This window comes from Equus caballus, chromosome 26 (assembly GCF_041296265.1).
Source record: "Equus caballus isolate H_3958 breed thoroughbred chromosome 26, TB-T2T, whole genome shotgun sequence".
Lineage (NCBI taxonomy): Eukaryota > Metazoa > Chordata > Mammalia > Perissodactyla > Equidae > Equus > Equus caballus.
The window spans coordinates 24083312-24096944 of NC_091709.1; positions in this window are offsets into that span (position 1 = coordinate 24083312).

Sequence of the window (13633 nt, forward strand, 5' to 3'; positions counted from 1 at the left end):
TCCATGTTTTCTGAATTGAAGTTTATATTTATGAATTTGTCATTTTTGTTTTTAACATATTTTAATGTTTAATATTGCCCCGAGGACAGTTTTATTTTTCTTTTTCTGATTGTATACACTTTAATCTTGTTTTAGGCAACCTTCAATTAAAAAAATGATGCTAAAAATTAAAATTAAGAAAGAGTGCATGTCATTTTTCTTCTTTTTCCATGTTAAAAATTCTTTTCCTAGCAGTAAAGTTTAATAAAATTTCATTCTATATAAAATGATATTGATTCCTTAAATATGGATTATGTTAATTCTTTGCTTCTATAGAGTTTTATAACAGGTTTACTAATAAGGAAAGAAAAAACCCTCTAAAAAGTAACATTTTCTTTTAGCTAATGGGTAACAAAGACTTTCTAATAGCAATGGTAACAAAAGTTTTCTCTGCCAGTGGATAATATAAAAGTTTTCCACATATGAGTACAGTGTCATGATTACATGAGAATTAAATCGATCTGTTGCAAATTTTGCATAATATGTTATTTTATAAACTACTGGGAAAACGCATATCAATCTGTTCATCAGAAATTTTCACAATGCATTAAATTCCTGTAGAGTAATTATCTTAACATAGGAAAGCAAAAAGCAAAGGGAAACAGCTGCCACAATTATTGCAGAGTGCCAAGAAGTTATTCAAACTGCCAAAGGAGACTAACACAGATTCAGGAAAGAAATAATGAAAGATCTCCCCAGATCTCATGCAATATTGCACAAAGCCAATAACCTGCAGCATACACTTTCTCAATTTAGCAGTCTGGAACACAAACAAACAAAGAACAAAAAAAGAAAAGAACAAAAAGTAACACAAAAACTGGAGGTCTTAATTGATGAGTGATGTGGGCAAAATTAACATAAAGTTATTTAAAATTGTCATTATACTTCAGTAGTGAAAGGAGCATCATCAAATGGGACTATATCAAACTAAAATGCTCTGCACAGCAAAGGAAACCATCAAAAAAGGGAAGACAACGTACTGAATGGGAGAAAATATTTACAAATTATATTTCCGATAAGGGGTTAATATCCAAAATACATAAAGAACTCATACAACTCAATAGCCAAAACGCCCAAACAATTCAATTAAAGAATGTGCAGAGCAACTGAATAGACGTTTTTCCAAAAGAGACACACACATGTCCAACAGGTACATGAAAAGATGCTCAACGTTATTAATCATCAGGGAAATGCAAATTAAAGCCACAGTGAAATATCACCTCACTCTTCAGAATGGCTATCATAAAAAAGACAAGAAATAACAAGTGTTGGCAAAAATGTGGAGAAAGGGGAATCCTTGTACGTCGTTGGTGGGAATGTAAATTGGTGTAACCGCTATAGAAAACAGTGTGGAAGTTCCTCTAAAAATTAAAAATAGAACTATCATGTAATCCAGAAATCCCACTTCCGTGTATTCCAAAGGAAATGAAAACTGGATACAACAGAGATGTCTGCACTACTGCATTTGTTATAGCATTATTCACTACAACCAAGACATGGAAACAATCTAAGTGTCCGTCAATGGATGAATGGATAAAGATGTAATATATATATTACATCCACACAATGGAATATTTTTCAGCCATTAGAAAGAAGGAAATCCTGCGATTTGCAGCAACATGACTCGAACTCAAGGGCATTATACTAAGTGAAATAAGCCAGACATAGAAAGACAACTACTGCATGGTATCACTTATGTATGGAATCTAAAACAGAAAAAAAAGTCAAACACATAGAAATAGTAGAAAAGTGATTGCCAGGGGCTGGGAGGTGGAAGAAATAGGAAGAGATTGGTAAAAGGGTATAAACTTTTAGCTATAAGATGAAGATGAATAAGGTTTGAGGCTATAATGCAAGACGGTTATTATAGTTGATAATACTGTATTGTATAAATGAAATTTGCTAAGAGAGTAAAACTTAAATGTTCTCACCAAATAAACAAATAGATAGATGAGTAAATTAATAAAATACGTGAGGTGATGGATGTGTTAACTAGATGGGGAGAATCTTTTCACAATGTGTATATATATCAAATCACTATGATACACACTTTAAATACCTTATAATTTTATGTCAAATATACCTCATTAAAGTTTTTTAAAAAAAGAAACTAAATACCTAATAATTTTTTAAAAATAAAAAATAAAGTTACTATTTGCAATTGTCATTATGCTTCAGGAGTGAGAAGGAAGTCATCATACATTCCTAGTATGAATAATAATAACCTTTGTTTTGCTTAACTACAAATTGGAGTGAGTCAGATCTGCTAAAATGCCAAACCCTTCCATCTGTGGCCTAACAACCTAAAGAAAAGTTTTGCAACACTCGGGGAACAATTTGTTTTTAAGGGATGGTTTATAATTCATTTAGCATTTAAAAAATATTTTTATCTGGATTTTACTTTTTAGGACACTTCAGATTTACAGAAAAATTGAGAAGATAGTGCAGAGATTTCCCATAGTCCCCTCTCCCAGTCTCCCTTACTGTTAACATCTTACATTTGTGTGGTACATTTGTTACAATTAATGAGTCAATACTGATACATTACTATTAACTAAAGTCCATTGTTTATTGAGATTTCTTTAGTTGTTACCTAATGTCTTTTTCTGTTCCAGGATCTAGTCCAGGGTACCAGGTTGACTTGTCATTCCTCCTTAGGCTCCTCTAGGCTGTGATATTTTCTTAGAATTTCCTTGTTTTTGATGACTTTGATAGTTTTGAGGAGTAGTGGTCAAGTATTTTATAGAATGTCTCTCTATTGGTATTTTTGTCTTTTTTTTTTTTTTTCCTCAAGATTAGAATGGCTTATAGGCTTTTGGGAGGAAGACAACAGGGGTAAAATGCTATTTTTGTCACATCAGATGAAGGATATTTTCTATCAACATGACTTGTCATTGTTAATGTTGATCTTGGTCACCTGACCTAGGTTGTGTTTGTCAGATTTCTCACTGTAAAGTTACTCTTCTTCCCAAGCACTTTCTTTACTGTACTCTTTGAAAAGAAGTCACTATGTGCAGCCCACATTTAAGGAGTGGGGTGTTACGCTTCACCAATTTGGGGGTGGAATGTCTACATAAATTATTTAGAATTCTTCTGTATAGGAGATATGTTCCTTCACCTCCATTTATTTATTTGTTCAACCATTAGTTTACATTAGTATGGAATCATTGATATTTATTTTATACTTTGGGTTATAATCCAATACTACTTTATTAATTTCGTGGCTCAAAGGACTTGGCCATTGGGAGCTCTTTCAGTTGGTTGCAGTGTTCCTTTAATATACCCCTCTCCCTCCCCATCGATGAAAGGTTATATGTTTTTTGAGTACTTCCTTACTTTCTGATACTATAAAATGTTCCAGGATTATCTTATACCAGTTCTAGAATCAACCATTTCTCCAAGGAGTCCTGATTTGTTGGATAATGATAATAGAAACCAAGATCTGGCACTAGACGGGATCATTGTACTGGGGTCTCATTGCTTCTAGGACCTCTGAGTTGACAGAATGAGGAAATATATGTGTATATACTAACCAGTATACATATACATATCTATAATTATTTTTATATGTAACCACCTGTATCTAAATTAAGATAAATATGAGTTCATACTGATGTCTCCAACTGTGATCCATTACCACATGGATAATTCTAGTCTCTCTTGCTTAACCGTAAATTTCCGCTCCAATAGTAAAAAAATCTAGTTTCCACGATAGGCCATCCATTTACTTAACTGTTTGATTCCAGTGTACACATATGGAAGTTTCCCATGAGACAAACATGGTCAATTAGAGGACAGTTCTTTTGTACGTTTTCTTTAGTTTTATAGACTCCTCATTTCCAAAGCTACTTAAGTCAGCACATATGCCCCCCCAACCCCTTAACTGAGGTTGTTTCGTATAGTGGTAATACAGTTAGATTCTATGTCACAATTTGCATTCCTTCCTGGGAACCCTCAACTTCCAAAATAATTTTTTAAAAGTTCCATACGTTAAAGTTAACTCTTTGTGCTATATAGTTCAACGGATTTTGATAAATGCAAATTGTCATGCATCCATGATTACAGTATCATACAGGATAATTTCACCACTCTAAAAACCCCTGTGCCTCACCTATCCTGACTTCCCCTACTGCCAAACTCTTGGCAACCTTGATGTTTTTACTGTCTCTACTGCCTTCCCTTTTCCAGAAGGTCATATAATTGGAATCATATAGCATGTCATCTTTTCAGACTGGCTTCTTCCACTTAGAAATATGCATTTAAGGTTTATTCATATCTTTTTGTAACTTGATAGCTCTTTTAATTTTGTTGCTGAGTAATATCCCATTGTATAGATGTACCAGTTTGTATTAGTCACCCACCTATTGAAGAGCGTTTGGTTGCTTCCAGCTTTTGGTGATTATAAATAAAGCTGCTATAAGCATTCGTGTGCAGGCTTTTACGTGGACATAAGTTTTGAAATCAATTGGGTAAATATCTCAGAGCACAAGAGTTGAATCACATAGTAAGTCTATGTTTAGCTTGGTAAGAAATTGTCAAACATCCTTCCAATGTGGCTGTACTATTTTGTATTCCCAACAGCAATAAATGAGAGTCCCTGATGCTCAGCATTCTGGCCACCAGTTCTTGGATATTATATTCTTTTTCTTTTTCACTCCACTTTTTCTAGGCATTTCAGTTTAGGAAGTTTCTATTGACATATCTTCAGGATCACCACTTTGTTCTCTGTCAATTCCAGTTTATTGATGTGTCCATTAAAAGCATTATTTATTTTTGTTACAGTGTTTTTGATTTCAAGTATTTCCTTTGATATTTTCTTAGAGTTTCCATCATTCTGCTTATACCACTCATCTGGTATTGAATGTTATTTATCTTTTCCATTAGAGTCCTTAATATATTAATCATAGTTACTTTATATCCCCTGTGATAATTCTAATATTTTTTGGTTGTCTGGTTCTGCTTCTTGCTTGTCTCTTCAGATCATTTTCTTGCCTTTTACTATGACTGTAGGGCTTTGTTGAAAGCCAGGCATGATATATCAAGAAATAGGGGGGCCAGCCCGGTGCTGCAGCAGTTAGGTTCACATGTTCTTCTTCCGCGACCTGGGGTTCTCTGGTTCGGATCCAGGGTGTGGACCTAAGCACTGCTTGCCAAGCCATGCTGTGGCAGGCGTCCCACATATAAAGTAGAGGAAGATGGGCACGGATGTTAGCTCAGGGACAGTCTTCCTCAGCAAAAAGAGGGGGATTGGTAGCAGATGTTAGCTTAGGGCTAATCTTCCTCAAAAAAAAAAAAAATAGGAACTGAGGTAAACAGGCTTTTAGTGTGAGGTTTTATGTTAATCTTGGTAGATATTGGGCTGTATTCACTGTCTGCTGTAGCCATGGGTACCAAAGACTTTAAATTCCTGTAGTATTCTCGTTTTCCTTTCTCCTGCTGTCTTTGTGGTTCCCCAAGAATTCTTTCTTTAACAGCATCTGAGCCCTGAAGCTCTCTCGTCTGTAATCCACTGTTATTTTACTGGGGCTCTGACGTTGGGCTAGCAAGGAGTGGAAGAGGGGAAACATTCTATAACATTATATAATTTCAGTCTTTTAGTGGTTTTGTTTTCTTGCCCTGTGTCCCTCACAGATATTTCTTACCTTTTTTTTTCTTATACCCCTTTCCTGTTTAGGTGAGGCAGGAAAGCTAAGAGGGGGCTAGAATTGGATAATTGGTCTTCTGTATATGTGAGGTAAGTCTCTGGTGAATTATTTTTCAGCAGAGAGTAGGGCTTGCTATTGAGAATGCGTAGGTGTGTTTCCAATTGATTGTTTTTCCCCTTGCCTCTGCCAAAGACGTGAGATGAGTTTTCACGTCTCTTCACCGTGAGAACCTGGTGGCATATGTAGAAGTTAAACCTTCAGAAATATGGGGGTCTCTCTAAGACTGCAGCCCCCAGTAGTGGTAACTCTCAAGCTAGTTCACACTCAGCCTCCAGCAATTAATCAATTACTGTGTAAGTGTTGCTACCAGTTTGTAGCTCCATTGGTGTCCACTCCAAGTAAACTAATCTTGGGCTTGTTTCTCTGTATTCACCTTTCTCTTCGTATTCAGAGCACTCTCAGATGAGTGCAAGAAAAGTTATTGCTTTTCAGTTTGTTCAGTTTTTTTCTTCTAAAGGTAGGTGTGACGGCTTCCAAGCTCTTTCCATATTGAGGCTGAAATTGCAAGTCCTGATTGTTTTTCACATGTACACTGTGCAGATTCGTGGCCTTGGATTAAAAGGCCATCAGAACTTCAAGACAGTTTATATAGAACATATATCAGAACCTCCTAAATACATATTTACAATCTCCTAAATGCAGAGAACACAAAACCTAATTTTCTTCGGTTTCTGTACAAAGGAACTACATTTTCTTCTAATGCGGTAATACATTTTCTCATAAATTTTACAGATTCACTCCAAATACACATACAGGTAAAAGAAGCACAAAGATGAAATGGCCTTGGATATAGAAACAATTTTATACAAATGTCTAACATGTATGAAGCGTTCCAGACAGTCAATACGCACAAGGATTTCATTTCTGCCCAGGGGTCTTGAGCTTTGTTTTGCAGCAGGAAACCTTAAATAGGTAGCCTGGCAATAGCCTTCTTTCTCATTATCTGGCATTCTCTACTGAAATGGCAGCATCAACGGTTCATCTGTGCTCTGCCTCCTTTCCACCCTCATTGCTGATTTGCAGTAAGTCATTTTTCATGGCTTACCCACATTTGCATTTTGATATTGATGACTGATATTGATGCCAGCCTTTTATCTTGAGATGAAATGGAGCAATTTTTCCTTTTTCACTTATGAATTATCACTTTCAGTTACTAATATGAGGGCGACCAAGTAGGACTTTTCCCTTGAACCATGCTAATTTTTCTGTCTTTTCGCTATTGTATTACTTGTGTCATTTAGGGATCATGTTTAATCTCGTACTCAATGATTCACACTACAAACCTGGGTAACTCTGCTTTAATGAATTGAGCCAAAATTAAAACAAACAAACAGGCTGTTTCATACTGAAATATTGATTAAGGATACTTTTGAAACTTTGAAATCTAACAACCTTTTGTCTACATTTTCACATGGCAAAAATTGGCTAGATTGGACTGTATGCTATCATCCTGGGATATTTACTACTATGTTTATCATTTCTTTTATTGAAAGTGTGTATTTGTGTGTGTATATATTCAACTTATTGAAAATTAAGGCAATGAGCTCATTCATTAAATACAATGTATTTGCTTACATGCTATTCTTTCTTTCAAATTTGCAGATAAAATTGAGAAAAGATTATAAATAAACCAAAATAAGTAATTTTGGTATTCATTAAAGCAATTTTTAGTGTTCATTGAAAAATTAGATGATGATCCTGATTTGGCACATAAAATATGGTCTAGATAAGATTTCTAGGCTATACCATACAAATTAAATTTACAAATTCTTTTATCCTGAACTCAGGCAGTTTTTAAAAAGAGAATGTGTTATCTTGACATATGTTTATCTAGTTTAAAAATCAGGTTATTTTACTTTCATATCACTGAAATTGGCAAAATCATTCTTTGAATGAAGTTAACCAAGAAAAATGTGTTCCTTCTCAAGTATAATTCCATCCTTACTCATATTGAATTCTTAAATTTCCGATATTATCTCCATATTGCCGTGTGATGGGAATTTAAATACATGAACCCCTTACTGAGAGCTGATATGGTAAACTGAAACGAGTAGTCACTGGCAAAGTGTAACTATCACACTGAAATGCAGTTAAATGAATGATTTTCAAATATAATTAATAAGTTTTTTGTTTGTTTTAGTTACTGTTGCCATGTATAAGAATACCCCAAAATTTAGTGGCTTAAAAGAACGGCATTTATTTCATAATTTATTTCAAGGTCATAAATTCAGAGAAAGTGCAATGGAGATGGTTAGTCTCTGCTCCATAATAGCTGGAACCTTACTTGGGAAGACTTTAAGCCTGGGTGAGGTCAACTCCCTGGAACCAGAATGATCTGAAGGAATTTTCACTCACATGTCTGGTGGTTATGACTGGCTGTTAGCCTAGATGTCAGCAGGGCTGTTGATGTGAACACCTACATTTAACCTCTCCATGTGACCCTGGATTCCTCTTAGCATGGTAGCCTTAGAGCCAGTAGATTTCCTCCATGGCAATCCAGGGCTCCAGGGCTGGTGTACTAGTGAACAACTCAGAAGCTGCATCACTTTGTGACCCAGGCCCAGAAGTCACTGAGTGCTAATTCTGCCACTCATTCTCTTGGTCACAAGCAAGTAACAAATACACACAAGTTAAGGGGAGTAGAATTAGCAATATCTATTAATGAGGTTATGGCAATGTTCTAAGTCATCATATTGAATGGGAAGTATTGTTATGGTGATATTTAGACAATATGATCTGCCTGCTGCTCTGCTTGAAGAAAAACCAAATTACCATTTACACCATTTCCAGATACATATACATACATACACACACACGCACACACACAATCCCTTGTCTGCTTTGTTACATAAAGGAGATTTTAATGTGTGAATCCTTTGTAGTTGTCTATTTCATATCTTCCATATGCTTGTCTATATAATCCTATTACCTTTGGTTCTCCTAAAATCCTATGCTGCTTATTTCCCTGAGGGTATTGGGCTGCAGATTTCTGGATGAGAGTGATCAATCTGCTAATACACTGGCACCTCACATATAGGAGGACTTGTATTAAAGTGTTGAGATTTAGAAATATGATATTTGAAGTGACAATCAATATTGCTTATCAGAAGTGATGGACATATTTACCTTATTCCCCTCAGCATAACTTTACAATGTAAACCTGTACTTTAGAATACATATTTAAACGTTATACCAGCAATTTCAAGGATTTTATAAATAAAGAGGTACCGTATGTTACTAACCATTATGAAATCTATTTCACAAATTGCTGGTATCTGTTATCAAATATATGTTTAGGATTATAGCAAAATCTATATTGGGTTCAAGTTCCAACAAACAATTCTGATTATAAATGTAATTATAAGTTCATTTGAATGGGAAAATTCAAGCATGCAAAACAAGGTAATAAGCAAGAGTGTATATGTTGATTAAAATTTGCCTTCCATGTTTAACATAACCATTAACATAACCCTTGAAGATAATGGAATAAAAATTAGGCATTGTACATGCTATCTGCTTAATATTATGCTAAGGGATGGCATAGAGTTGTGAAACAAATAAGCATTATATTTTCCTGCTATTTGCTCTATAAAGTCGGGTCTTTACTTTTTTAACCTTTCCAGGTTTCCAGCTACCATTTAATTGATTATTGCTTCATGAGCTGTTATGCTTTCTGCCTCAGAACCACCTGTTCTTCTTAGATGAAGCATCCGTCTTTTGGTCTTTATAAGTATACCTTCCTCTCATGATTTTATGTTATTATTCTTCTTTGTATTTAGAAAAGGGATCTTATAATGGACTTTAACACAACCAAATTGGATTTATCTAATAATAATATATTCAGAACACTGCAAAAGTAAGTGCCATGCAAACAATTAGAAGTGAAAATATCCAAGTTACTCCTAAGTAGGTCAGAAATACAACATTGTCAGCATCCCTGAATTTATTCCTCTTCCTTCGCCATCATCACATCCCACCCCTGTCATACATGCAACCACTAACACCACAGGGCGGTTTTACTTGTTTTTGAAACTCATGTAATTAGTCTGATACGGTATGTGCTCTTTTGTATCTGGCTTCTTTGATCAATATTTTATGATGTAAGGTTCATCCATGTTGTTGGTGTTTATTTTCATTCATTTTGTTCCACTGTTTCATATACCAAATATATGATAACACACACACACATACACAAGTACTGACACATAATCCACTCTACTTTTGATGGACTGATGCCTTTTGTTGTACGTGGAGATGGTTAAACAGGGACAGAGAGGCAGAGAGAGAGAGGAGAGAATTTTGCTGGGATATGCGGCAGGCATAGTTTCAATTTTAGTATGTAATAAATGCTCAAAACTTTCTAAAGTGGTTCTAAAATATGCACGCCTAATAACAGTATATACATTTTCCAGCTGCCTTGGATCTTGCCAGAATTTAGCATTGCCAGTTATTTCATTTCAGCCATTTGGGTGAGTTTATAGTGATATCTCACTTTGGTTTTAACTTGTAATTCCATGATTATTAAAGATACTGAGGAAAATCTTATACATTTCTTTATTGTCTATTTGGAAAGTTTTCAAGGCTGTCGCCTACCTTTTTATTGGGTTATACTTTCTTATGATTTTAGAGAAAAATTTATGTATTCTGTGTACAGTCTTTTTTTGATTATGTGTGCTGCAAATGTATTCTCTTTTTTTCGGTCTTTCATTGACTTAGTCTATATAATTGTTCAATATTAGTCTCTATTTTAATGTAATCAAATTTATCATCATTTTCTTTTATTATTAGAGCTTCCTTCCCTACCAAAGGGCTATGAAAATATGCACCTACATTTTGGTCTAGGCATTTTGCTGGCTTACATTTAACCTTAATTTTTATAAAATATCTAAATTAAATTTTTGCCTTTGGTATGAGGAAGGAGTCAAGATACAGCCTTTCGGATTTGAATAACTGGTGGATCCAACATAATGTACTGAAAACACTTTCTTGTCTCTTCTTTTTTGCACCTTCATTTTTGTCATAGTCAAATGTCCTACGTGCAAATCTGTTTTTGGAGACCCGCTTCTAGTCCACTATTCTATTTTTCATCACTGCAGAAATCCCTTACACTTGTAACTGCTTTAGCCTGATTGTAAGTCTTGATATCCGGTGGTGTAATTCTTCCAACTTTGTCAATTGTCCTCAAGATTCCTTCAATTATTCTTGGCAATTTTCATTTCCATATAAATTTAGAACTTGTTTATCAATTACAGGAACAAAAACACTTCTGGAATTTTGACTGGAATTGAATTAAATTATAGAACCATTTCATAATAATTGACATCATTACAAGATAGAATCTTCCCGTACATTAACATGTACACTAGTCTCAACTAGTGTGTTATAGCTTTTTCGTGTCGAGCTAACACACAAATTTTGTTAGATTTATTCCTAGGTATTAGAAGAGTTTTGATCTTTTTGTAAATGGTACCTTGCTAAAATTGTATTTTCTGTTTTCTCATGAATGTAGAAATGCACTTGATTTTTGTACATTAATGTGACAGCAAGTGATATTGTTAATTCTGCTTATAAAATCTCGTGGTTTATTATGTTGTTATAAATTTTCTACAGATGCAATACTACTGTCTACAAATATTGACAAAATTAATTTTTGCTTAAAAATTCTTGTTTTTTTTTTCTTGTTGTTTCGTTTTCTTTCTCTTATTTAACCTGCTAGGATCTCTGGTACAATACTGAGTAAAATGGTGAGAATAAACATACTTTCCTAAGAATTGACATTTGACTATTATGATATTTGAAGTTTATTTGATGATACACTTAACCAACATAAGAAAAACTCTATTTCTAGGTTGTAATTAGATAAATATTGATAAATTATACTACATCTTTGGTAATTTACTGAGTATACAATGATATTTCTTTCTGTTTTTATCTTCTCATACATTTTGTCCATATAGATAGCCTCTTTTGTGAAACATCTACTAAATTTTCATCATTTTTAAAATTAAATGGCCTGGATGTTCCTTACTGGTTTGTTACACTGCATTATATAATCTAGATAGGAGTCTGTTGATGAGTAAATGAATTGTAGATCTCTTCTCTCTTCTTACATCTTTTTCTCCCTTCTAATTACATATACTCATGAATAGCAATTCTTAATTGAATGGATTCAAGGTTATTGAAATTTCCTCTATGGCCAGTGGTTTTTTTGTATTGTTTTGTTTTTCTTTTTTTGTTTCGTTTAATAAGTCTTTCCTATCCCACGTCTGAAGATAAACTCCTATATTTTAGTTTAAAGTCTTTATTGTCTTTCTGAACTTAAACAAAATTATCTGGAAATAATTTTTAAATACATTGTGACATAGAGTTCAAGATGCTTTTTTTCCCATATGTTTATATTGTTGACCTACAACCGTTAATTAAAAAGAACAGCCTTCATTCATAACACTGCTGGGTCACATATATCAGATAAATGTTTATTTCCTGTTTATTTATCTTTCCTTATGCGTATACGAGTGTGTATTAAATATTATATATTTATCATGAATGTTGACATTCACAGTGTTAAGCCCTCTAGCTTTTAATATTTCATTTAACTTATTCAATAGTTAAAGGAATATTCATTTTTTTAAAATATTTCATGTCAAAAAAATTTACTGGCATAAAGTTTTTTTGATATCTACACTCTCTGAAATTACATCCCTTTTTATTTCTTGTGTTGGTGATTTGTGCTATTCTTTCTTTTTCCTGATCTGCGTTGCAAGCTGTTGATCAATTTTTTGAGTTGTATTGGACCTCTCTTGTGGCTCATCTCATATCCTATTGGCCTTCTCTGTATCTCTAGAAACAACTATAGTCAACCTTCAGTCTTCCACTCACTTTTAGCTGTGCCTAGATCGAACCCACACGTCACACTTTTCCTTATTCTTTCAGTAGATTCTACAATACTAATGTATGAGATTACGGTAGGGGACTGTTAATAGACACAAACACCGGGAACGTACAACCCCTAAGGTACTCTCACATATAGCGAAAGGAAGCCTACGAATAAACGCTTATTCTCAGTCTTCTAGTCAACAGTTCTGAGAACAATTGATGAGTATAAACGGAATTGCGACTAACTTGAACATCGTGGTGATCAACTTGTACTACACCCTTGATATTGATTCTCCTACTTTCCTCTTTCAGCGTCACTATTCCCTCGTTCCTGCTCCCTGGGATAACCTCCCAAATACATTATGTTTCACACAAGTTATTGTTTTAGAATCTATTTGCAATGGAACATAGACTAAGATATTCGTTTTCTCAAATAATCAACTTTTAGACTTTTGAAATGTATTCCACTGCATTTAAAAACTTTCTTAATTTCTTCTGTTTTCTATACCAGTAGCTTCTTTTGATTTTCTTTCTCTTAAATTAGCTGTTTTTTATTTTATTTTTGAGACTGATGCTTAGGTCACTAATTGTCAACTTTTCTTCCTCCCTAATACATAAATTTAGAGATACAAATTTCCTAGCAAACACTAAAGTCCATCCTACAAGTTGTGTTTTATATTATTTTCTCATAGTTTCCATTAAAATATTTTCCTTAACCAAGGAAGTTTTAGAAGCATGCAGTTGAACTTCCAAACAAATGAGGACTTTCTAGTTATCACTTGGTTACCTATTTTAGCATAGTTCTAGTGTACTCCCACATTATCTGTTGCATTTTTTGAGTCATAGGAAATATATTTTATTTGTTTTATTGCTTTCCTCTCCTCATTTTTTTTGGTGTGTGTTTCATTAGAAATTAAATAAATGTGCATTCTACCACTGTTGCTTACACTGTTACCTGCATGTGAATTAGCAAAATTTTTCTAGGCATAATGTTTCAAGTCTTCTATTTTCTT